A 26,191-nucleotide genomic window follows, 5' to 3' on the forward strand; every position below is an offset into this window, starting at 1 on the left:
CAGGATGAGCAGCGTGAAAGGCACAAACTAAATCGGCCGCATGCACATCAGAGGCAACCACCCAGGAATTATCCTCCTGACCATAGCCCTTCCACTTGACCAGATACTGAAGCCTCCGCCTGGAGAGACGAGAATCCAAGATCTTCTCCACCACATACTCCAACTCGCCCTCAACCAACACCGGAGCAGGAGGCTCAACAGAAGGAACCACAGGCACAACGTACCGCCGCAACAAAGACCTATGGAACACGTTGTGAATGGCAAACGACACCAGAAGATCCAAGCGAAAGGACACAGGATTAAGGATTTCCATTATCTTGTAAGGACCGATGAAGCGAGGCTTAAATTTAGGAGAGGAGACCTTCATAGGAACAAATCGAGAAGACAGCCATACCAAATCCCCAACACGAAGTCGGGGACCCACACCGCGGCGGCGGTTGGCAAAACGCTGAGCCTTCTCCTGTGACAACTTTAAGTTGTCCACCACATGATTCGAAATCTGCTGCAACCTATCCACCACGGAATCTACCCCAGGACAGTCAGAAGGCTCCACATGTCCCGAGAAAAAACGAGGATGGAAACCAGAGTTGCAGAAAAATGGCGAAACCAAAGTAGCGGAACTAGCCCGAATGTGAAGGGCAAACTCAGCCAACGGCAAGAAGGTCACCCAATCATCCTGATCAGCAGAAACAAAACACCTCAAATAAGCCTCCAGAGTCTGATTAGTTTGCTCCATTTGTCCATTAGTCTGAGGATGAAAGGCAGACGAAAAATGACAAATCAATGCCCATCTTAGCACAAAAGGATCGCCAGAACCTGGAAACAAACTGGGATCCTCTGTCAGACACAATATTCTCAGGAATGCCGTGTAAACGAACCACATTCTGAAAGAACAAAGGAACCAGATCGGAAGAGGAAGGCAGCTTAGGCAAAGATACCAAATGGACCATCTTGGAAAAGCGATCACATACCACCCAGATGACAGACATGCCCTGAGACACCGGAAGATCTGAAATGAAATCCATGGAAATGTGTGTCCAAGGCCTCTTCGGGACAGGCAAGGGCAAGAGCAACCCGCTGGCACGAGAACAGCAAGGCTTAGCTCGAGCACAAGTCCCACAGGACTGCACAAATGACCGCACATCCCGTGACAAGGAAGGCCACCAAAAGGACCTAGCCACCAAATCTCTGGTGCCAAAAATTCCCGGATGCCCTGCCAACACCGAGGAATGAACCTCGGAAATGACTCTGCTGGTCCACTTATCAGGAACAAACAGTCTGTCAGGTGGACAAGAGTCAGGTCTACCAGCCTGAAATCTCTGCAACACACGTCGCAAATCCAGGCTGACAAGATAACTCCCTCTTTAAGAATACCAACTGGTTCTGCGACTCCAGGAGAGTCAGGCACAAAGCTCCTTGAAAGAGCATCAGCCTTCACATTCTTTGAACCTGGTAAATACGAGACCACAAAGTCAAAACGGGAGAAAAACAATGACCAACGGGCCTGTCTAGGATTCAGGCGTTTAGCAGACTCGAGATACATCAGATTTTTGTGATCAGTCAAGACCACCACACGATGCTTAGCACCCTCGAGCCAATGACGCCACTCCTCAAATGCCCACTTCATGGCCAACAACTCCCGATTGCCAACATCATAATTCCGCTCAGCAGGCGAAAACTTCCTAGAGAAAAAAGCACATGGTCTCATTACAGAGCAACCAGGGCCTCTCTGCGACAAAACGGCCCCTGCCCCAATCTCAGAAGCATCCACTTCAACCTGAAAGGGAAGTGAGACATCAGGCTGGCACAAAACAGGCGCCGAAGTAAACCGGCGCTTCAACTCTTGGAAAGCTTCCACGGCTGCAGGAGCCCAGTTAGAAACATCTGAACCTTTCTTGGTCATATCCGTCAAAGGTTTAACAACGCTAGAAAAGTTAGCGATAAAACGACGGTAGAAGTTAGCAAAACCCAAGAACTTCTGAAGACTCTTAACTGACGTGGGTTGAGTCCAATCATGAATAGCTCGGACCTTGACTGGGTCCATCTCCACCGCAGAAGGAGAAAAAATAAAACCCAAAAAGGGAACCTTCTGTACTCCAAAGAGACATTTTGAGCCCTTAACAAACAAAGCATTCTCACGCAAAACCTGAAACACCATCCTGACCTGCTCTACATGCGAGTCCCAATCATCAGAAAAACCAGAATATCATCCAGATAAACAATCATAAATTTATCCAGATACTTCCGGAAAATATCATGCATAAAGGACTGAAACACTGAAGGAGCATTAGAGAGCCCAAAAGGCATCACCAAGTACTCAAAATGACCTTCGGGCCTATTAAATGCAGTTTTCCATTCATCTCCTTGCTTAATGCGCACAAGGTTGTACGCACCACGAAGATCTATCTTGGTGAACCACTTGGCACCTTTAATCCGGGCAAACAAGTCCGACAACAGAGGCAAAGGATACTGAAATTTAACAGTGATTTTATTCAGAAGCCGATAGTCAATACAAGGTCTCAAAGATCCGTCCTTCTTGGCCACAAAAAAGAATCCCGCACCAAGAGGGGAAGAGGATGGACGGATATGCCCCTTCTCCAGAGATTCCTTGATATACGAACGCATTGCGGTATGCTCAGGTACAGACAGATTAAATAATCTTCCCTTAGGAAATTTACTACCTGGAATCAAATCTATAGCGCAGTCACAGTCCCTATGAGGAGGCAGAGCACTGGACCTGGACTCGCTGAATACATCCTGATAATCAGACAAATACTCAGGAACTTCCGAAGGAGTAGAGGAAGCAATAGACACCGGGGGGGGGGGGAATCACCATGAATTCCCTGACAGCCCCAACTTGACACAGACATTGCCTTCCAATCCAAGACTGGATTATGGGTCTGTAACCATGGCAGACCCAAAACGACCAAATCATGCATTTTATGCAGAACAAGAAAACGAATCACCTCCCGATGTTCAGGAGTCATGCACATGGTTACCTGTGTCCAAAACTGCAGTTTATTTTCCGCCAATGGCGTAGCATCAATACCTCTAAGAGGGATAGGATTTACCAACGGCTCAAGAACAAAACCACAGCGCTTGGCAAATGACAGATCCATAAGACTCAGGGCAGCACCTGAATCCACAAACGCCATAACAGGGTAGGAGGACAATGAGCAAATTAAAGTCACAGACAAAATAAATTTAGGTTGCAAATTACCAATGGCGACAGGACTAACAACCCTTATTAGGCGTTTAGAGCATGCTGATATAACATGTGTAGAATCACCACAGTAAAAACACAACCCATTCTGACGTCTATGATTTTTCCGTTCATTTCTAGTCTGAATTCTACCACATTGCATTAAATCAGGTGTTTGTTCAGACAACACCACCAGAGGATTAGCGGCTTTGCGCTCCCGCAAACGCCGGTCAATTTGAATAGCCAGCGCCATGGAATCATTCAGACTTGTAGGAATGGGGAAACCCACCATCACATTCTTAATGGCTTCAGAAAGGCCATTTCTGAAATTTGCGGCCAGAGCACACTCATTCCACTGAGTAAGCACGAACCATTTCCGAAATTTTTGGCAATACACTTCAGCTTCATCCTGGCCCTGAGAAATAGCCAGCAAGGCTTTTTCTGCCTGAATTTCAAGATTGGGTTCCTCGTAAAGCAATCCGAGCGCCAGAAAAAATGCATCAATATTTGCCAATGCCGGATCTCCTGGCGCTAGCGAGAAAGCCCAATCCTGAGGGTCGCCCCGTAAGAAAGAGATAACAATTTTAACTTGCTGAGCTGAGTCTCCAGATGAACGGGGTCTCAGAGATTGAAACAATTTACAATTATTCCTGAAACTCCTAAACTTAAATCGGTCTCCAGAGAACAGTTCAGGAATAGGTATTTTAGGTTCAGACATTGGACTACTGGTAACAAAATCTTGTATGCCCTGCACACGAGCAGCAAGCTGATCTACACTTGTAATCAAGGTCTTGACATTCATGTCTGCAGCAAGCTCAAGCCACTCAGAGGTAAAGGGGAGGAAGAAAGAGAGGAAAAAAAAAAAAACAACTCAGAATTTCCTTTCTTATTATCCCACTTCTGCAATGCATTAAACATTCAACTTTGGCCTGGCATACTGTTATGACCCCAATGGCAGAGGGTCTCAAAAGTGAATACCAAGTCTGCAAACACAAAAAACCAGCTCATAGGGCAGTGGTAACTGGGCTGACTGTATATCTAATCCTAGCACCACAAATAGCAGCAGCCGGGGAACATGCCTACGTTGGTTCCAGACGTCTCGCGCCAGCCGGAGAACTAACTAACCCTAGAAGGGAAAAGATAGACCTTTCTTGCCTCCAGAGAAAAGACCCCAAAAGTTGGATACAAGCCCCCGACAAATAATAACGGTGAGGTAAGAAGAAAAGACAAACGTAAGAATGAACTAGATATTTAGCAAAGAGAGGCCCACTGACTAATAGCAGAATATAGTAAGATGACTTATACGGTCAGCAAAAACCCTATCAAAATTTCCACGCTGGATATTCAAGAACCCCCGAACCGTCTAACGGCCCGGGGGGAGAATACCAGCCCCCTAGAGCTTCCAGCAAAAATCATGAATCACATTTAGTACAAGCTGGACAAAAAAATAAGAGCAATGCAAATAACCAAAAAACCAAGAAGCAGGACTTAGCTTAATTTTTGCAAGATCCAGGACCAGCAGACAGGAGCAAACAGAAAGGAACTGATTACAACGATGCCAGGCACCAGACTGAGAATTCAGGAAGTTTATATAGCAACACCCCTGGACTAACAACCCAGGGGGGTGCCAAACTGAGGAAAGACAATCCCAGAGTCATATCACTAGTGACCACAAGAGGGAGCCAAAAAAGTCTAATTCACAACAGAAAACCCAAGCAATAAGTACACTCGCTTATCACTAATATTTACCATTGCAATCTAGTGCAGCACTATTGCTCCAATGGTTTCCACCCTTAAGGTCACTGTTCGTCATAAAGTCATCAATTCAGGTCAACTGAAGAACTCCAAGACAACAGAGCTCGAGTGAGGGGTAGATCGCTATGGTAAGCATGCTTTCTTTTAGTAGGGTAGCTTCATGCTCATCAGCTTAAAAATACATTAGGAAACCCCTTCATATTCATTGAGAGCACCAGATGTTGTATCTTAAATGATAAGCACTTCTGAGTGCTACATTGATTGCCGTGAAGGCTGATAAAAATAAGCTATGTTTTTTATTAGTGTCTCCACTGGAAAAATTTAAAGGAGCAAATACAAGACTCTGCCAACTGAAAGACACAATGCATTGAATAGAAAGGCACAAGTGAGTGACCCAAGAAATTTGTAAGCCTACAGTAGACTAAAGCAAAACCACTTGGCGGCTAAAAAGGAGAATTTGTGACGACACAGGCTATATCGGAAGAAAGGACAACACTTAGAAAAAAATGCAGGTGGATTCTTAGGATGAGACTCATGCCATCTAGAGGTATTGATGACAACATGGCATATGCTTGCCATATAGATAGAGTAAGTGATGGATCTTCCCTTACCCATTAGATGATATATATACATACTATATAGCATTATATACTATAGTTTGATTTTTGGTTTCTGATGACACTCATCTGAAATTAGTGGAAAACTGAAGAGATACATAGCCCTGTTCACACACAATATGTGCCATTGTTGCAATTTATTTTCAGAGTGACCAACCTGATCCTATCTTCACATACTGCAGTAGATTTTCTCGGTAAAACAGCTGTTCGATTCTGCTATTGACTTTTTGCTTGGAAAAATTCAATTTTACATATCTCAAAATAATATCATAGGCTGGCTGAATAAAAAGTGAGATAGCTAGCTAGTTGGACGAGTTGTATGTATCTCTTTTGTTAGCCTCTTTATCAGTTTCATCCATTTGTATCTGTGTAGCTATCTCAAACATCTCTATCTCTAATATGAAATATTATCTATGTCATAAAGGTGATATAAAATCACCTAGTGCTATAACATACCAATTTACTGTACATTGTGAATAATCACTGTTTGTGCCATAATCTAGAGGCCAGGACTGCTATTTAAGAGCTAATAAGACACCTGATTAGCATAGAAGACTGGCAAAAAAAAGCTATAATAATCAATATACAGAATCTAATATTAAAAAAATTGTAGTCAGGAAAGTTTCCTAACACTTTCTGTATTCTGTACAATATTGACAGGAATCTGAGTTATTGTAACAAATCCATATAAGAATGTAAACACATTTATTTTTTTCAGCTGATTTTAGTATTTTTAGTATTGATTTAGTACTTGCAGCTGATTGTTCTCAAGAAACTGATGCATAAAATATGTGATTTTTTTCTGTATTTTGTGTGCGTCTTTATGTGTTTTTACATGAGTTTTTTTCCCCCGTACTGTACATTTGAATGAGTGATAAATTCTGTAAAAATACTGAAATAATTGTCATGCTGCAGAATTGGAAAAATGCTTTGAAGGTTCAAATCTGCAAGGAAAAAATATAAATCATGTGCACTAGATTTCAGAAATCTCATTCACTTAGCATCTCCGCAAGAGACATTGACATGCTGTGGCCCTGAAAGATGCACCGCATGTCAGTGTCCACGTGTGATCTGCAGGTGCACATGCATAGCTGATATGGGATTTCTAGAAATTCCATCCACGATGCTGTAACATCTGGCCGCTGCAGTTTTGCCGCTGAATGAATATGCAGCATCAAAACCACAGCGCTAAACTTAATTTCTCCATGTTCTCCATTGTCTCAGTCTGCAGAAACTGGACTGCACTACAATGACATCCGAGTGCAGTCCGATGGTTTTCGTGCAACCATAGACTTGTATGGATGCATGTCACCTAATTAGCAAATCAGCATGAGAAAAAACAAATCTGCACTGCCCCATAGAATATCATTGGTCAGAGTGCTAATAAAATAACACATAACACTCGACCGAGTTATGTACTACAGTGAGTGTGTGTTTCATGCAACAAATACAGGAGCCATGGATATTGGCCCCCTTCCAGACTAATAACACCAGTCCTCAACTGCCTCAGAAATGGTGCATCCATTAGAGTTGTATTACTCAAGTCACTGCTCAACATATCATACGAATGTAACAGAGTTGGAGATTGTCATGGGACTTGCGATGGATTTACATTGGACCCCTTTGGAGTATTTGATTTGTTAAAGGTTATAAATAGAGGGTCGGGGTATACTTTTAACAGGTAATGGACTTTTCTCTGTGTGATTTTTGCTTTACACTTATGGAATTAGTACTGGGGGTGTAATAGACACTACTCCATTGCTAACCCCTGAGCTTCATGTCAACTGACATAAACTCCAAAAGCATTACCGCACTTTTTAGTGCACCAGGGCAAGCAGGTAGAGTTGAGGCTAATTTCCAGAATTGGCATATCTAATGGATAGACTATTTCTAGTAAGCCTGAGGACTGGTGTTATTAGTATGGAAGAGCACAAAATATGAACGGCACTAGGTGTTGGCGCAGCAGGTGGTATAACCGCAGCCTGGGGATTCCACTGCAAGACTCCTATAGCACGTGTATAATCTGCAATATTCGGGTGGTGCTCAGCATAAAAAGCAAAGAATAAAAATCGATGGAGGAAAAAAGGAAATGCGGCACTCACCCAGATGGATTGCAAATCAAAGTCCTTTATTCATCATAACATGACAACGGACGTAGCGAGGAGAGGTGGCTGGAGAGATCGGCGGTGCGGGGAGAAGAAACAGGACTACGATCGTTTCGCGCTTGTGCGCTTCCACGGGTCCAGGTGCACAATTAAAATCGTCATTTCCTTTATAGGGAACTAGACAGCTTAATGTGAGCAGGTGTAAGATTAAAAAAACACAATGGTTTGTGTGCAAAAAACAAAAATTAACAAGCACAAATATAAATCAGCTTTATAAGCCACACAACATAAGGGAGCCAGCACGATGATAACTACAATAGCATTGCTACAGGAATATATAACGAGAACATTACAAAAATATTGTCATGTCCAATTTATCATTGAGACCAATAGGCCCTTGCGTTATCATCATGCTGGCTCCCTTATGTTATGAGTTTTTGTTTTTTTCCTTCTTCCTCCCCTTTACCTCTGAGTGGCTTGTGCTTGCTGCAGACATGAATGTCCAGACCTTGATTACAAGTGTAGATCAGCTTGCTGCTCGTGTGCAGGGCATACAAGATTTTGTTACTAGTAGTCCTATGTCTGAACCTAAAATACCTATTCCTGAACTGTTCTCTGGAGACCGATTTAAGTTTAGGAATTTCAGGAATAATTGTAAATTGTTTCTGTCTCTGAGACCCCGTTCATCTGGAGACTCAGCTCAGCAAGTTAAAATTGTTATCTCTTTTTTGCGGGGCGACCCTCAGGATTGGGCTTTCTCGCTAGCGCCAGGAGATCCGGCATTGGCAAATATTGATGCGTTTTTTCTGGCGCTCGGATTGCTTTACGAGGAACCCAATCTTGAAATTCAGGCAGAAAAAGCCTTGCTGGCTATTTCTCAGGGCCAGGATGAAGCTGAAGTGTATTGCCAAAAATTTCGGAAATGGTCCGTGCTTACTCAGTGGAATGAGTGTGCTCTGGTCGCTAATTTCAGAAATGGCCTTTCAGAAGCCATTAAGAATGTGATGGCGGGTTTCTCCATTCCTACAAGTCTGAATGATTCCATGGCGCTGGCTATTCAAATTGACCGGCGTTTGCGGGAGCGCAAAGCCGCTAATCCTCTGGTGGTGTTGTCTGAACAAACACCTGATTTAATGCAATGTGGTAGAATTCAGACTAGAAATGAACGGAAAAATCATAGACGTCAGAATGGGTTGTGTTTTTACTGTGGTGATTCTACACATGTTATATCAGCATGCTCTAAACGCCTAACAAGGGTTGTTAGTCCTGTCGCCATTGGTAATTTGCAACCTAAATTTATTTTGTCTGTGACTTTAATTTGCTCATTGTCCTCCTACCCTGTTATGGCGTTTGTGGATTCAGGTGCTGCCCTGAGTCTTATGGATCTGTCATTTGCCTATCCTATCCCTCTTAGAGGTATTGATGCTACGCCATTGGCGGAAAATAAACCGCAGTTTTGGACACAGGTAACCATGTGCATGACTCCTGAACATTGGGAGGTGATTCGTTTTCTTGTGCTGCATAAAATGCATGATTTGGTCGTTTTGGGTCTGCCATGGTTACAGACCCATAATCCAGTCTTGGATTGGAAGGCAATGTCTGTGTCAAGTTTGGGCTGTCAAGGAATTCATGGTGATTCCCCCCCCCCGGTGTCTATTGCTTCCTCTACTCCTTCGGAAGTTCCTGAGTATTTGTCTGATTATCAGGATGTATTCAGCGAGTCCAGGTCCAGTGCTCTCCCTCCTCATAGGGACTGTGACTGCGCTATAGATTTGATTCCAGGTAGTAAATTTCCTAAGGGAAGATTATTTAATCTGTCTGTACCTGAGCATACCGCAATGCGTTCGTATATCAAGGAATCTCTGGAGAAGGGGCATATCCGTCCATCCTCTTCCCCTCTTGGTGCGGGATTCTTTTTTGTGGCCAAGAAGGATGGATCTTTGAGACCTTGTATTGACTATCGGCTTCTGAATAAAATCACTGTTAAATTTCAGTATCCTTTGCCTCTGTTGTCGGACTTGTTTGCCCGGATTAAAGGTGCCAAGTGGTTCACCAAGATAGATCTTCGTGGTGCGTACAACCTTGTGCGCATTAAGCAAGGAGTTGAATGGAAAACTGCATTTAATACGCCCGAAGGTCATTTTGAGTACTTGGTGATGCCTTTTGGGCTCTCTAATGCTCCTTCAGTGTTTCAGTCCTTTATGCATGATATTTTCCGGAAGTATCTGGATAAATTTATGATTGTTTATCTGGATGATATTCTGTTTTTTTCTGATGATTGGGACTCGCATGTAGAGCAGGTCAGGATGGTGTTTCAGGTTTTGCGTGAGAATGCTTTGTTTGTTAAGGGCTCAAAGTGTCTCTTTGGAGTACAGAAGGTTCCCTTTTTGGGTTTTATTTTTTCCCCTTCTGCGGTGGAGATGGACCCAGTCAAGGTCCGAGCTATTCATGATTGGACTCAACCCACGTCAGTTAAGAGTCTTCAGAAGTTCTTGGGTTTTGCTAACTTCTACCGTCATTTTATCGCTAATTTTTCTAGCGTTGTTAAACCTTTGACGGATATGACCAAGAAAGGTTCTGATGTTGCTAACTGGGCTCCTGCAGCCGTGGAAGCTTTCCAAGAGTTGAAGCGCCGGTTTACTTCGGCGCCTGTTTTGTGCCAGCCTGATGTCTCACTTCCCTTTCAGGTTGAAGTGGATGCTTCTGAGATTGGGGCAGGGGCCGTTTTGTCGCAGAGAGGCCCTGGTTGCTCTGTAATGAGACCATGTGCTTTTTTCTCTAGGAAGTTTTCGCCCGCTGAGCGGAATTATGATGTTGGCAATCGGGAGTTGTTGGCCATGAAGTGGGCATTTGAGGAGTGGCGTCATTGGCTCGAGGGTGCTAAGCATCGTGTGGTGGTCTTGACTGATCACAAAAATCTGATGTATCTCGAGTCTGCTAAACGCCTGAATCCTAGACAGGCCCGTTGGTCATTGTTTTTCTCCCGTTTTGACTTTGTGGTCTCGTATTTACCAGGTTCAAAGAATGTGAAGGCTGATGCTCTTTCAAGGAGCTTTGTGCCTGACTCTCCTGGAGTCGCAGAACCTGTTGGTATTCTTAAAGAGGGAGTAATCTTGTCAGCCATTTCTCCGGATTTGCGACGTGTGTTGCAGAGATTTCAGGCTGACTCTTGTCCACCTGACAGACTGTTTGTTCCTGATAAGTGGACCAGCAGAGTCATTTCCGAGGTTCATTCCTCGGTGTTGGCAGGGCATCCGGGAATTTTTGGCACCAGAGATTTGGTGGCTAGGTCCTTTTGGTGGCCTTCTTTGTCACAGGATGTGAGGTCATTTGTGCAGTCCTGTGGGACTTGTGCTCGAGCTAAGCCTTGCTGTTCTCGTGCCAGCGGGTTGCTCTTGCCCTTGCCTGTCCCGAAGAGGCCTTGGACACACATTTCCATGGATTTCATTTCAGATCTTCCGGTGTCTCAGGGCATGTCTGTCATCTGGGTGGTATGTGATCGCTTTTCCAAGATGGTCCATTTGGTATCTTTGCCTAAGCTGCCTTCCTCTTCCGATCTGGTTCCTTTGTTCTTTCAGAATGTGGTTCATTTACACGGCATTCCTGAGAATATCGTGTCTGATAGAGGATCCCAGTTTGTTTCCAGGTTCTGGCAATCCTTCTGTGCTAAGATGGGCATTGATTTGTCGTTTTCGTCTGCCTTTCATCCTCAGACTAATGGACAAATGGAGCGAACTAATCAGACTCTGGAGGCTTATTTGAGGTGTTTTGTTTCTGCAGATCAGGATGATTGGGTGACCTTCTTGCCGTTGGCTGAGTTTGCCCTTAATAATCGGGCTAGTTCCGCTACTTTGGTTTCGCCATTTTTCTGCAACTCTGGTTTTCATCCTCGTTTTTCCTCGGGACATGTGGAGCCTTCTGACTGTCCTGGGGTAGATTCTGTGGTGGATAGGTTGCAGCAGATTTGGAATCATGTGGTGGACAACTTAAAGTTGTCACAGGAGAAGGCTCAGCATTTTGCCAACCGCCGCCGCGGTGTGGGCCCCCGACTTCGTGTTGGGGATTTGGTATGGCTGTCTTCTCGATTTGTTCCTATGAAGGTCTCCTCTCCTAAATTTAAGCCTCGCTTCATCGGTCCTTACAAGATATTGGAAATCCTTAATCCCGTGTGCTTTCGCTTGGATCTTCCTGTGTCGTTTGCCATTCACAACGTGTTCCATAGGTCTTTGTTGTGGCGGTACATAGTACCTGTGGTTCCTTCTGTTGAGCCTCCTGCTCCGGTGTTGGTTGAGGGCGAGTTGGAGTACGTGGTGGAGAAGATCTTGGATTCTCGTCTCTCCAGGCGGAGGCTTCAGTATCTGGTCAAGTGGAAGGGCTATGGTCAGGAGGATAATTCCTGGGTGGTTGCCTCTGATGTGCATGCGGCCGATTTAGTTCGTGCCTTTCACGCTGCTCATCCTGATCGCCCTGGTGGTCTTAGTGAGGGTTCGGTGACCCCTCCTTAAAGGGGAGGTACTGTTGTGAATTTGACTTTTTTGGCTCCCTCTTGTGGTCACTAGTGATATGACTCTGGGATTGTCTTTCCCTAGTTTGGCACCCACCTGGGTCGTTAGTCCAGGGGTGTTGCTATATAAACTTCCTGAATTCTCAGTCTGGTGCCTGGCATCGTTGTAATCAGTTCCTTTCTGTTTGCTCCTGTCTGCTGGTCCTGGATCTTGCAAAATTAAGCTAAGTCCTGCTTCCTTGTTTTTTGGTTATTTGCATTGCTCTTATTTATTTGTCCAGCTTGTACTAAATGTGATTCCTGATTTTGCTGGAAGCTCTAGGGGGCTGGTATCCTCCCCCCGGGCCGTTAGACGGTTCGGGGGTTCTTGTATATCCAGCGTGGAAATTTTGATAGGGTTTTTGCTGACCGTATAAAGCAAGAAAGGTCTATCTTTTCCCTTCTAGGGTTAGTTAGTTCTACGGCTGGCGCGAGACGTCTAGAACCAACGTAGGCACGTTCCCCGGCTGCTGCTATTTGTGGTGCTAGGATTAGTTATACGGTCAGCCCAGTTACCACTGTCCTATGAGCTGTTTTTTTGTGTTTGCAGACTTGGTAATTATTTCTGAGACCCTCTGCCATTGGGGTCATAACAGAAGTCTTGCAGTGGAATCCCCAGGCTGCGGTTATACCATCTGCTGCGCCAACACCTAGTGCCGTTCATATTTTGTGCTTTTTGATTTTTATGCTTTGGATTTATCCACCTTTTTGAACTGAGCACAGGTGGGCAGCTGGGTTTAGAAGAGGTGTGTTACGCTTCACATCCTATATATAATGGACAGCAGCCATGAAGACGGTATGGATTCGGACCCTAGCACGTCCATGGAGTGTGGTTTACTGGCTGGTCGAGAGGGTGCGGAGGAGTTCTTTATGGATTGCAACCATAAAGAAGATTTACTTTTAATAAGCACAAAGGCATTAGAAACTAAAATTTATTCTCTGGCAGAGAGAGAAATTAGACTATATTGGACAATCATATCTCTAAAATCCTATGTCGAATGTGGACGAGTCCCAAGAGGACTCCGGGTTTACAAGGAGATTTCCCAATTTTTGGACGATCCCTCCTTCCAGAGTGCTTGGGAAGAAATTCATCTACAATGCTCACGCAATTTGTTGACATTAGTTATTGCACAGAACGAAAAAGAACATACCGTCCTTTGCGAACAGCTAGATAAAGCAAAGGACGAGCTTACTTCACGAGTCTCGGAGAACCAAAATAAATTGTTTTTGAAAAAATTGGAGAAAAAACTCGTATTAATTCAGATGGAAACGAAACAAAAGAAAAAAGACAAATTTTTAAGGGATAAAAACGATTTTGCCACGGGACATATTTTTTCCTGGAACAACAATAAGAGAAAAAACTTCCAAAAACAATATCCCTCCAGGAAATTCAACAGACGCAGGTCACAAAGAGATGGATGGGTGACCGAGTCAGATTCCAGTGGCATTGAGGAACCAGTGGAGAACGCAACGCCGACTAATGTACCATCAAAGAGTATCAGCCCTTTAGAAAAAAGACCCGACGGGGGGGCCAAAAAAAGTACACAGAAAAAACGCAAGCAGGTCTCCTGGAGGAAGTAAGGGCTAATGAACTCCAAATAATAAACTTGTCCAGTAAAAGTTTATCTCCGGCACAAAAAAGGGTGCTATCTTTAGGTTTGAATTTTTGTATGCCAGATGAATTTAACCTTACGGACTTTAAAATCGACCTCTTTAAAGCGACGCGAAAATTACACTTACAAAAACATTTCTCTAATAGAAAAAACCAGGCCGCTGTGCCTGACGTTACATCTACAGAAATTCCCATCGCCATCGGCAACCTGGGATTTATGGCTTTTCCTCCAGCTGAACCCCACGATATTGAAGATGCTTGGCTATTAGCTCATCTTAGTGATCCACCACAAGAAACTGAGGAATATAATGTAATGATTAATAAAGATACCAATTTTAGACCTTTTTCAGGTGGTACACGGTCTACATTTATGCCGCCCGTTTCTCCAGGTAACGCGATCGACTTATTCCAAGATCTTGTGGTAAAAGATGTAGAGGCCATCCTATATCGCAAACCTAGGAAGAATCTAACTGATGAGGAGGAAAAGGCTATACGTGAAATGCAGCGGTGGGATGACGTAGTCATCAGAAAGTAGAGGAAAAAAGTACCGCACACTCGAAGTTGATATGATGCAAAAAGGTATAAGCCAAATTTATTAACACAAACAGGATATCAACAGTTGCCACTGTGTTAGTTCGTAGAGTGAAAACCCATAAGCAGCTGTTTGTAACATGATATAAAATGAAAAACAACAAACGAAAAAGGACAAAGATAAAATACCAAAGCATAACAAAAACATATTATGTACAATATATACAGAGCAACCAGAGATAATGACAAGGGTACTCTGAGGAGCAGCGAAAAATCGGTCTATGGTACAGAGGCAATATCTGCAATAACCTGCTTACGGGAAGGATAGTAACGTTTACCTGCACTCTTTTGTTACACATATATAGGGGTGGCAGTGTTGGCAGCCAAGACACAGGTCCTCTAAGGTATAGCCTGTCATTATAACAAAGAATAAACATTTATACAGTGCATGGGCAATAAGACAGCATAGTTCCAATGTGAACAAGGGAAGGAGGGGTTTATGTATATAGGACACGTTTGGTCATGAAGATTAGGAGTCAGTCCCAATGAAATATATTATAATAGGGTAACTGAGGGGCAGTATATGTGGGAACTAATAAGGAGAGATGTTGTGGATACCTTGTAGATTCAATAGTAGTTCCAATAGAATTGGTTAAGGGGTCCTGTTTTGGGTAAACTGCAGCCAAGTAAGGAGTCCTGCAGGAAATATGAATCAGATAAAGAAATATATGCCCCCTATGGAGGCTGGACGTTCAGGTGCATGTATTGAGGGTACCTTAGTGAGGGTCCACTAGCAGCTCCTCTGGCAAGTATAGAAAGGTCCTGTATAGGGTGACTGGCAGTTTCAAGGATTGTCCTATGAACAAGGTATGGTGAATTAGACCAACCAATACTAAGGGAAGGTATGAAGGGAGGGTGCCGAGTAAGGGAGTGGTGGGTCCGTGTACCTGCTCTCTTGCACGTCCGGGGATTAGCGGCGCATCCCGCGCCCAGCTGTATGGTCCTGGGTGGTAGGTAGGGGTATGTCCGCATGTTTTGTATAAATACCGCCATACCGGAAGTACGCGGTCCCGGACCGGAAGTGACATAGTCACTTGGTCTGTGCGTGCGCACTAGGTGCTAATGGTAAGTAAGGGCAAGAAGATGCCAGTAGAGGGGAGTTATGTCAATGTGTGCGGCCGCAAGGAGATTGTATAGGAGCTGAATAGGACCCACTTCTCAGTGTAGAACGGGGGCGGAGCCACAAGACAATGGAGGGATGAATGGCACGCAAGGAGATTGTATAGGAGCTGAATAGGACCCACTTCTCAGTGTAGAACGGGGGCGGAGCCACAAGACAATGGAGGGTTGAATGGCACATATCTGTTTATGGACACTGTTGTGTAGAGGAATAATATATAGAAAATATAAAAGAAATGGTTCTGAAAAAAAGGACAAAAATAGTTGTAAAGAATAGGGATTTTTTATAAATAAGGAAAAAATAATAGAGAAAATTAATAATAATAAAAAATGAAAATGAAATAATGAAAAATAAAATAATAATAAAAAATAAAAAATGAAAAATGAAAAATAATGAAAAAATCAAAAAATGAAAATAAACTGGGGCAAAAATAAAGGGTACTGACTATATGGAACTCACCTACTGAGCAGAGGGTTCAACGTGTCTGGAAGGCAAAAAGGTAAAAGTTAGTGTATTATTGCAGCAGCCAGTCTATTTCCCTATTGAGACCCCTGGGGGATAGGGTCTCAAGTTTATGAATCCAGAACGTCTCCCTTAGTTTCAATTGCTTAATGTGGTTGCCACCTCTCCTGGGTCTAGGAACTTGTTCGATTATCTGGTACTTGAGTTGTGCCACCGTGTGTTTGTGCTTTGCAAAATGATCAGGAAGGGGTAGCCAGGTTTTATTGCAGCGGATGGTGGATTTGTGGCTCGCAATTCGGTCTTTTATGTGCTGTGTAGTTTCGCCTACATATAACAGGCCACAAGGGCACTTGATGACGTAGATGACAAAATTGGAATTGCATGTGTAGAAGCCACGGATGGGATATGATTTACCTGTTCTGGGGTGTGTCACGTTGTCAGTGGCACAGTGGCAACTGTTGATATCCTGTTTGTGTTAATAAATTTGGCTTATACCTTTTTGCATCATATCAACTTCGAGTGTGCGGTACTTTTTTCCTCTACTATTGACTTGACCACACGGTCTGATTTACCAGCACCTCCACATCCTTTTGACCAGAGTGCACACCATTACCCCTTTTATAGTGATTTTTTGCTTGGTGTAGCACCAGTCTACCAGATGACGTCAGACATCTTCGCATACGACGCCGCGACCAGTTCCAATATCCTATCGCAAGTTTCTAATTCCAGTGAATTCTTGAAAACCCCTCCTCATGAGCTAAAGACGAGGGATTACGAGAAGGAGCGCCGAAAATTGGTCTCATATGACCTACACTGCATTACTTTGGCAGAATATCATAAACAGGGCAAAATCCCGAGAGGCCTCAGGTGCAACCTGCGCTCAACCCTTTTTTCTGAAGATCCAGACTATTGTGATAAATATAAAAGAAAACTAAATAAGTGCTCATTGGACATAATTATCTTGACTATTGAATTCCTACAGAAGGCCATCACAGAAACAAAGGACAACATCAGAGCGATTGAAACACAACTATCCTCTACATTAACATCTACGGACTGGACCAATTTAAAGGACAAGACGGACAAAGTGCTAGCTGACCACCAAAAATTCCTGGAGGAGAAGAAACGGCAAAAGTTTCAACGGGACAACGACGATTATTCACACAATAGAGTATATAAATGGAGTGACTCTGCAGGCAACAACCCGTGGCGCCGTCCATATCAACGCAAGACAGGTTCTTTCAGTACGGAAAGCGACTCATCCACGGGTTCCCACAGACCTCGTTTTTTATCCAAAGGCCGCAGGGGAGGACATCAGCGTACAGACCGACAAGAAGATCGAGAAAAAATGACAACCCGGTCACAGGTAGGACAACTAACCTAGTTATCAACATTTCAGGTTATACGCTCTCCCCTGCTGAACTCGACCTGTTACAGAAAGGACTATCGTTCTGCCCTACCCCCATCTGGGACAGCTTCCAGCTGGAAAGGGACTTGCAAAGATTCTATCGTCTCGTGAGACTTAAAACTCACTTTGGGACTCTGGCGGGAGGCTCCGAGAACAGAGTGTCTCCTAACGGGGACGTCTCTGTTGCGGAGATCCCCCTTTCAACATTGGGATTAAGGAACCCTAGTTCTTTTAACCCACCCCAGACGTTCCATCCTGTAGAAACGTTTATTTCTTTTGTGGATAAGGATGTAAAAGATCTATCCCACCAACACCGTCTAGGTCTCTTCCCCACACGCTCCAATCTGACATCTTCAGAGAGACAGGCACTTTTGTCATTACAAGACAACAAGACTATTGTTGTCAAACCAGCGGATAAGGGTGGGGCTTTAGTTATAATGGATCGCTCATTATATTCCTCTGAAATACTACGTCAAGTGTCAGACACTAGTACATATAGTATTATTCCTAGAGACCCCATCTTTGAGATCCGCAAAAAAATCCAGTCCACTATTAATATTCACATCAACAATGGCACAATTGATCAACAGACAGCTAAATTCCTTACTAAACCACACCCCATCACTCCAGTCTTCTATATCCTTCCAAAAATTCACAAATCACTGAACAATCCCCCCGGTCGCCCCATAGTGGCATCCACCGAGTCTATCCTTTCACCCTTATCTATTTACCTAGAAAAAATTCTGACGCCACTTATCAGAACTACCAAATCCTTTATATTAGATACGGGACACTTTCTAAACGTAATACGACGACAGGTGGATGTTCCTCCAGACAGCCTCTTAGTCACCATGGACGTCAATAGTCTATATACATCCATTACCCATGTAAAAGGCATTACAGCGACCAAACGACTACTAGAGGGCTCGGGCAAATCCCCTGCCTTTGTACACCTCTGCCTAGACTTATTGAGACTGGTCCTATACGAGAATTACTTTTTGTATGAAGACACTTACAATGTACAGTGCCGTGGCACTGCAATGGGCTCTAACGTTGCGCCTGCTTACGCCAATGCTTATATGAATGCCTTTGAGGAGGATTTCATATATACAGATGACCGATACGACCAATATGTAGGCTGTTATCTTCGTTACATAGATGACATTTTCCTTATCTGGACTGGACCACCTGACATACTTCAGGCATTTCACCAAACCTTGAATTCCATCTATCCGGAATTGCAATTCACTATTCAATATGATCCCAACCAGATTCCCTTTCTAGACACCCTTATACACAAAGACGCACAGGGTCGGCTTTCAACAGACCTTTACTCCAAACCAACTGACTGCAATAGTCTTCTCCACTATTCCAGTTGCCACCCAAGGACCACACGTAACAGCCTCCCTCGATCCCAATTCACAAGGGTAGCAAGGATCGTATCGGACCCTGACCTACTCCATACGCGCCTAGATGGAATGTCTAACAAATTCAGGGATAGGCATTACCCTCAACGCCTACTCAACCAGGAGAGGGCATGTGCTCTCCAGCCAGTCTCGCCACCTCAGGGACAGACCAATGTGAATCGGGTCCCGTTTGTACATACCTTCCACCCCTTTATGCCCAAAGTGGAGATGGTTATCAAAAAACATTGGTCCCTTTTGGCAAGAGCCTACCCCAGTATAGCTAGCTTTTCTACGCCACCCCTTATGTGCAACAGGAGGGCTCCCAATCTCAGGGATAGACTTGTCCGGGCTGACATCGGTAGCCTACGCCCCATCACTGATCAGAACACACTGGCCCCACAGCGCCACGGAACATTTCCTTGTCTCAGTTGCGCCTCTTGTTCCAATATCATTAAATCTGACAACGTGACACACCCCAGAACAGGTAAATCATATCCCATCCGTGGCTTCTACACATGCAATTCCAATTTTGTCATCTACGTCATCAAGTGCCCTTGTGGCCTGTTATATGTAGGCGAAACTACACAGCACATAAAAGACCGAATTGCGAGCCACAAATCCACCATCCGCTGCAATAAAACCTGGCTACCCCTTTCTGATCATTTTGCAAAGCACAAACACACGGTGGCACAACTCAAGTACCAGATAATCGAACAAGTTCCTAGACCCAGGAGAGGTGGCAACCACATTAAGCAATTGAAACTAAGGGAGACGTTCTGGATTCATAAACTTGAGACCCTATCCCCCAGGGGTCTCAATAGGGAAATAGACTGGCTGCTGCAATAATACACTAACTTTTACCTTTTTGCCTTCCAGACACGTTGAACCCTCTGCTCAGTAGGTGAGTTCCATATAGTCAGTACCCTTTATTTTTGCCCCAGTTTATTTTCATTTTTTGATTTTTTCATTATTTTTCATTTTTCATTTTTCATTTTTTATTTTTTATTATTATTTTATTTTTCATTATTTCATTTTCATTTTTTATTATTATTAATTTTCTCTATTATTTTTTCCTTATTTATAAAAAATCCCTATTCTTTACAACTATTTTTGTCCTTTTTTTCAGAACCATTTCTTTTATATTTTCTATATATTATTCCTCTACACAACAGTGTCCATAAACAGATATGTGCCATTCAACCCTCCATTGTCTTGTGGCTCTGCCCCCGTTCTACACTGAGAAGTGGGTCCTATTCAGCTCCTATACAATCTCCTTGCGTGCCATTCATCCCTCCATTGTCTTGTGGCTCCGCCCCCGTTCTACACTGAGAAGTGGGTCCTATTCAGCTCCTATACAATCTCCTTGCGGCCGCACACATTGACATAACTCCCCTCTACTGGCATCTTCTTGCCCTTACTTACCATTAGCACCTAGTGCGCACGCACAGACCAAGTGACTATGTCACTTCCGGTCCGGGACCGCGTACTTCCGGTACGGCGGTATTTATACAAAACATGCGGACATACCCCTACCTACCACCCAGGACCATACAGCTGGGCGCGGGATGCGCCGCTAATCCCCGGACGTGCAAGAGAGCAGGTACACGGACCCACCACTCCCTTACTCGGCACCCTCCCTTCATACCTTCCCTTAGTATTGGTTGGTCTAATTCACCATACCTTGTTCATAGGACAATCCTTGAAACTGCCAGTCACCCTATACAGGACCTTTCTATACTTGCCAGAGGAGCTGCTAGTGGACCCTCACTAAGGTACCCTCAATACATGCACCTGAACGTCCAGCCTCCATAGGGGGCATATATTTCTTTATCTGATTCATATTTCCTGCAGGACTCCTTACTTGGCTGCAGTTTACCCAAAACAGGACCCCTTAACCAATTCTATTGGAACTACTATTGAATCTACAAGGTATCCACAACATCTCTCCTTATTAGTTCCCACATATACTGCCCCTCAGTTACCCTATTATAATATATTTCATTGGGACTGACTCCTAATCTTCATGACCAAACGTGTCCTATATACATAAACCCCTCCTTCCCTTGTTCACATTGGAACTATGCTGTCTTATTGCCCATGCACTGTATAAATGTTTATTCTTTGTTATAATGACAGGCTATACCTTAGAGGACCTGTGTCTTGGCTGCCAACACTGCCACCCCTATATATGTGTAACAAAAGAGTGCAGGTAAACGTTACTATCCTTCCCGTAAGCAGGTTATTGCAGATATTGCCTCTGTACCATAGACCGATTTTTCGCTGCTCCTCAGAGTACCCTTGTCATTATCTCTGGTTGCTCTGTATATATTGTACATAATATGTTTTTGTTATGCTTTGGTATTTTATCTTTGTCCTTTTTCGTTTGTTGTTTTTCATTTTATATCATGTCACAAACAGCTGCTTATGGGTTTTCACTCTACGAACTAACACAGTGGCAACTGTTGATATCCTGTTTGTGTTAATAAATTTGGCTTATACCTTTTTGCATCATATCAACTTCGAGTGTGCGGTACTTTTTTCCTCTACTATTGACTTGACCACACGGTCTGATTTACCAGCACCTCCACATCCTTTTGACCAGAGTGCACACCATTACCCCTTTTGTAGTCATCAGAAAGGCAGACAAGGGAGGTAACCTTGTTATTCTTGACAAAAATTATTACATCAACGAAGCCATGTCTCAATTGAATGATAAAATGACTTATGTCACTCTTGATTCTAATCCAACTGAAAAATTTAAAGAGAAATTAAGGACCTTATTAAATAAATATGTAGCCAAGGGTACTTTATTGAAAAATAAAGCTGAAAAACTACTTCCCAACCATCCTATTATACCCTGCTGGTATAGTCTACCAAAGATGCATAAACACGCCACTTGCCCGCCGGGGCGGCCTATAATAGCTGGCATTGGCTCCTTGACAGAACCCCTTTCCCACTTTCTGTATTGGCTACTGAAACCACTGCTGCAAAATATACCATCATTTATTAAAGACTCACGAGATTTTTTGATCGCTTTGCAATCATTGGACTGGCAACCCACATTCTCTTTGACTTCAAATGACGTGGTCAGTTTATACACCAGGATACCACAGGACAAAGGCATTGAGGCTATTAGAACTGTGTTGCTGAATACTGATAAAGACCGGGACTTTATTGCGTTTATTGTGGAGAGTTTGGCATTTGTTTTATCACATAATGCCTTCAAGTTTGGTGAGAAATGGTTCCTTCAACGCACCGGAACTGCGATGGGGACGCCCGTCGCTTGCGTGTTCGCTAATCTATTTTTAGCTGTTTTTGAGGAGAAATATATAATGGCCGTGACAAATCCCTTTCTAAAATTTATACGACTATACCTGAGATTCGCGGATGACATCTTTATTGTCTGGGATGGTCTGGAAAATGTGTTTAATTCTTTCGTTTCCCATCTCAATACTATAAATGACGATAATATGCAATTTACTGCTTGTTTTGGGGGGAACGAATTAGATTTTTTGGACGTGAAAATTCAGATATTAGATGGCATGCTCACTACTAAAGTGCATAAAAAATCGTCTGCTACTAATAGTCTTCTTCACTTTAACAGTGTCCACCCTTTCCATACCAAAAACAGTATACCCTATAGTCAGATGGTGCGATACAGAAAAATCAATAATAACGAGGAATTATTTGGCCAACAAATTGCAGAGCTAAAGACTAATTTCCTAAATAGAAATTACCCACCAGATATTTTAGCAAAAGCGGAGCGCAGGGTGACGCAATTAACTCAAAACGATTTATTAAAAAGACGTAAAACAACACCAAACGTCTCCTCTAATGAGCAGCACAGGTTCACATTTACGTTTACCCACAGTCCGATTGACAAAGAGATCTACGCAGCCATTAATAGAAATTGGCACATTTTGCAATCTGACAGAGAATTATCTTCTCTGACCATGAATCGCCCAAGGTTTGGGTACAGGCGTACGAGAAATTTAGGGGATTTATTGATTAAAAATCGCCTCCCCACAATAGAAAATAATTGGCTCATGAAACATCAACCTACGGGTAATCACAAATGTGGCAACTGTAAATTCTGCCATTTAAGATTTTTGAAAAATCCGATCCACATAGGCTCTGTTTGTCATACCATTAGAGATTTAATCACGTGCAAAACTCCATATGTCGTTTATTTAATCCTCTGCCCATGCCAGTTTTATTATATTGGCAAAACAATACGCCCTATGGTCACGAGATTTAGCGAGCACTACAATTCTATAATGTCCGGGAAGGGTCGCCCGCGCTTTATTAAACATATGCGGGATCACCACAATGCGAATCCAAATGTGCTACAATTCGCAGGTCTGGAGGTAGTTAAAAGTCCAGTAAAAGGTGGTGACCGCAAAAAAATTATATTACAGCGCGAGGCACATTGGATCATGGAGACCAATGCGCAAGGGCCCATTGGTCTCAATGATAAATTGGACATGACAATATTTTTGTAACGTTCTCGTTATATATTCCTGTAGCAATACTATTGTAGTTATCATCGTGCTGGCTCCCTTATGTTGTGTGGCTTATAATGCTGATTTATATTTGTGCTTGTTAATTTTTGTTGTTTTGCACACAAACCATTGTGTTTTTTTAATCTTACACCTGCTCACATTAAGCTGTCTAGTTCCCTATAAAGGAAATGACGATTTTAATTGTGCACCTGGACCCGTGGAAGCGCACAAGCGCGAAACGATCGTAGTCCTGTTTCTTCTCCCCGCACCGCCGATCTCTCCAGCCACCTCTCCTCGCTACGTCCGTTGTCATGTTATGATGAATAAAGGACTTTGATTTGCAATCCATCTGGGTGAGTGCCGCATTTCCTTTTTTCCTCCATCGATTTTTATTAGTATGGAAGAGGGGTAATAGAATGGCCCCTTCCCAGGCTATTAATATAAAGCTGCAGTTGTCTGCATAACTTTTTTTGGGGTACCTCACTTTTAATAAATAGTTAAGGCTTAGAAGACAGCTGTTCGCTGATATTAATTGCCTGGGAAGTGCCATGTTTATTGCCCCCTTGCCAGCTCTCCTCTGTCTGATTTCCCTCAGCTGGCTAATGAAAAATTGGGACCCCACGCCATTTTTTTCTTATTTATTAGCTAAATACAAGTACAGAAAACTACACACACATTACAATAATTTTATATCATTTTACACATCTTTCCATCTATCTATTCTATCTATCTATTCTGATGGTTCACACTGTGAATTTACTGTACTCGGCTGAAGGGTTTCCTATGAGATGGGTGCACAAAAATTGCATGGCACGTGCATGGTCTGTGTGCTGTAGGATTTTCTTCTCACACCTATTGACTTGCATTGGTGAGTGTTAGACATTTTATGCCACCATACGCAGCATGCTGCAATTATTTTCCTCATCCCAATTCCAGGTGAAGAAAAAACTTACAGATGAACACTGCCTAATTGAATAGCATTGTTGCGAGTGCAATGCAATTGTTTTTCTCAAATTGCACACTCCGATATTATACACTGACGTGAGCAAACCCTATGATGGATAGACATTTCCAGCAACTTCTGCAAACATAGGGCTTATGTGAAGAAGAGCAATGGCGTTTTCAAAACAACCTCCAATTATATATAAATAAAAAGAAAGAACTAATATTCATCTCATGAACCTTCTACTACGTCCCTGTTTGTTTCCCTTTTGAATCATTCTGCAACAAATTGTATTTCCCAGAAAACCCTTTCAAGGCTTGCTATATGCATATATAGATAAATACAGTATATATGTATACACACGGATTTTTGTGTAGTAAAAGCCATAATTTTTGTGCAATTTTTGTGTTTTTATTGCTTTTTTAGGCTTTTTATTCACACTATTACAATATACAGGAAAATTCTAGAAAACATTTTAGCATCTAGAGGATGCTGCATTAAAAAAAAAAATCAATACCTACAAATACACTTAAATGGTGAAAAGCACCAAGAAAACACTCTGTTATTTTTTGGCATAAAACTAACATCAGACTCCAAAAAAAGTAATATTTTTGTAAAGAACTCTGTGTGAAACCAGTCTGATGGATTCATGCTAATTATCACCTAGATACCAGATCCGCCTAAAACAGCCGCATTTGCCAGTCCTGTATGACATCATTGACCCCTAAAAGCAAATTAGATTGAAGTTACATATTAAAACACATTAAGAACTTAAGCTTAATACTTTTTCTCTCATATTTAATCATTTAAAAAAGGCATTGCCACTATGATTTGACACATTCATGCATCGTAAATGGATTTCTACTGCACAAAATTAGACAAATATTTTTTTGCCTCGTAACTTTCAAATATATCTTTTACCTCAGACTACAAAGAACAAAACATTTTCTAAAATCTATTTAAATATGCTTAATTTAATAGAGTGCAAAAGCTGTGTCATGCTTGCATTGAGTTTCTTTTTTCCTTTATATTTTACTATACCAGTAAAAGTCTTCTCTAATCAACAACCTATTCTTTGAAATTCAAAAGACAAACTCCTCACTAATAATGACTGTTTTATTGATTTTATCTTTCCCATCATAGCTCCGGATAATTAGCCATTTGACACTTTAGCAGAAAAGCACGTATATTAATATTTTCGCAAGACTTGATTACAACCAGAGTTGATTTGAAACAGATATTTTAGACAAAAAGCAACATAAAATGAGGGAATTTGTTCTGCTAAAAATGTTATTTTCCTAACTACCGAGCAGCTATTATTATACAGAACGATGAACGTCAATGTGAGAAAGAATGGATAACATGCATTATTAAAATCATGAATCTGTCTCTAATTTCTCCATAATCTGTTTGATCAGTTGTCTCTTGGCCTATATAAACATGACTTCAATTATTATAGCCCATGAACATGAAGATGGAATTAATAGCAGGATATTAGTTCAGTTGTCAATAGGGAGAGTTGGGGAACATCTTCACAAGCTATGTAAAGAGTTGTGCAAGTAGACATTCAGGAACCAATCTAATACTATCTTTTACCAAGCTTAGCTAACATTTATTGAGTAATTGAAAACTACCTCATTCCATATGCCTTATAAGAGTATATTCATACATTTGTTATCAGGTGGGTTTAAAAGATTGAATATATTTATTTCACGATATTAAAAAAAAAAAATTGCTGGTCATATTTCGGCAGGGATAAAGGAACGTGTTCGGTGATACTCAATTATCAGTTGAGTATCACGGTGCTCGGATGTAGTTGATACTTGGCGAGCAATGGGCAGTACTCTATGTAATATAACAAAATACTGAGATAAACTTTTGTTAATGACCAAATACTTATTTTCTACCATAATTTGCTAAATAAA

General features: G+C 42.5%; 1 protein-coding gene and 2 long non-coding RNA genes across 3 annotated transcripts in view; 2 read left to right on the plus strand and 1 right to left on the minus strand.

The window, feature by feature from the left end:
• LOC143818411 (protocadherin-9-like) overlaps positions 1 to 26,191 on the plus strand; it is a 1,862,556-nt gene that overhangs the window by 47,380 nt on the left and 1,788,985 nt on the right. The gene's annotated exons all lie outside the window — the stretch shown is intronic.
• Positions 14,465 to 16,363, minus strand: LOC143818408 (uncharacterized). The gene is made up of 4 exons (XR_013224521.1): positions 15,313 to 16,363; positions 15,141 to 15,221; positions 14,984 to 15,061; positions 14,465 to 14,776 (listed from the first exon to the last, which is right to left on the minus strand). It is a non-coding gene; the product is annotated as an uncharacterized LOC143818408 (long non-coding RNA).
• On the plus strand, positions 20,212 to 21,211 carry LOC143818409 (uncharacterized). Its single transcript, XR_013224522.1, has 4 exons — positions 20,212 to 20,421; positions 20,513 to 20,593; positions 20,673 to 20,750; positions 20,958 to 21,211. It is a non-coding gene; the product is annotated as an uncharacterized LOC143818409 (long non-coding RNA).

This window comes from Ranitomeya variabilis, chromosome 3 (assembly GCF_051348905.1).
Source record: "Ranitomeya variabilis isolate aRanVar5 chromosome 3, aRanVar5.hap1, whole genome shotgun sequence".
Taxonomy (NCBI): Eukaryota; Metazoa; Chordata; class Amphibia; order Anura; family Dendrobatidae; genus Ranitomeya; species Ranitomeya variabilis.